Genomic DNA, 1,055 nt, shown 5'->3' with positions numbered 1-1,055 from the left:
GCGGGGATTGATGAAGAGCAGTTTCCCCATTTCTGAGAAGGGAGAGGGATGTCTTACTGGCTGATGGGAAAGGAGAAAGTCATTAAGGTGACGATGAATTGGTCACTTAGCCCAGAGATAAGGGTACGCACAAAGTTACGTTCAGAAAAATAAACTTGCATTTCTGCACTTCTGAGTCATCTGTGAAACTCCTATCTGCTAGGGGTAACTGAGCAGAGTCAGAATGGGAAGGGTGGAAGGTACACGTGGTCACACTGGGTGGCGGGCCCGGGGTGGGGCGGGGGGTGCTTTTACACTTGGGAGGCAGGAAGTGGGTCTGGCCCTCCTGAGCACCGTCCCTATTGCACCGCAGGGTCTCTAACTGTGAGGAGGTGTAGAATCAGGAACAGTAATCATTCCCAAAGTCCTCCGGAGGCCATGCCTCATGCTTATCAAGCTGTCCTCTGACACTTCAGCTCATCTGAACCCCACCGCTCCTCTGGAGGTGTGACCCTCTCTCCACCTTAGAGACGAGGCGCCTGAAGCCCTGAGAGTCCCAGTGACCTGTCTTGGGGCTCGGTGTGTGGGCTTCTCACCCCTCCTCGGGGCTCCCCCATCATATTGCCCAAGAAAGGGGGAGGCTGACCCCCCCCCCGGAGGATGGCTGAACTGGGTCACAGGAGAGGAGAGAGGAAAGCTGTGGAGGACGGTTCTATATGTAATAAAGGGAATACACTCATTCACTCACTCACACTTTCATTTTCTAGCTCCAGAGGACATATTCCTCCCCGACTTCTGAGAAGAAATACATTTCGGTTCTCCCTGCCCCTCAAAGCCCTTAAGTCCTTAAAAGCCGTTCTCCAGGGGCGCCTGGGTGGCGCAGTCGGTTAAGCGTCCGACTTCAGCCGGGTCACGATCTCGCGGTCCGTGAGTTCGAGCCCCGCGTCAGGCTCTGGGCTGATGGCTCGGAGCCTGGAGCCTGTTTCCGATTCTGTGTCTCCCTCTCTCTCTGCCCCGCCCCCGTTCATGCTCTGTCTTTCTCTGTCCCAAAAATAAATAAACGTTGGGAAAAAAAA

This window comes from Herpailurus yagouaroundi, unplaced genomic scaffold (genome assembly GCF_014898765.1).
Source record: "Herpailurus yagouaroundi ecotype Mexico unplaced genomic scaffold, PumYag 67682, whole genome shotgun sequence".
Taxonomy (NCBI): domain Eukaryota; kingdom Metazoa; phylum Chordata; class Mammalia; order Carnivora; family Felidae; genus Herpailurus; species Herpailurus yagouaroundi.
Note: the sequence above shows the minus strand (reverse complement) of the source record.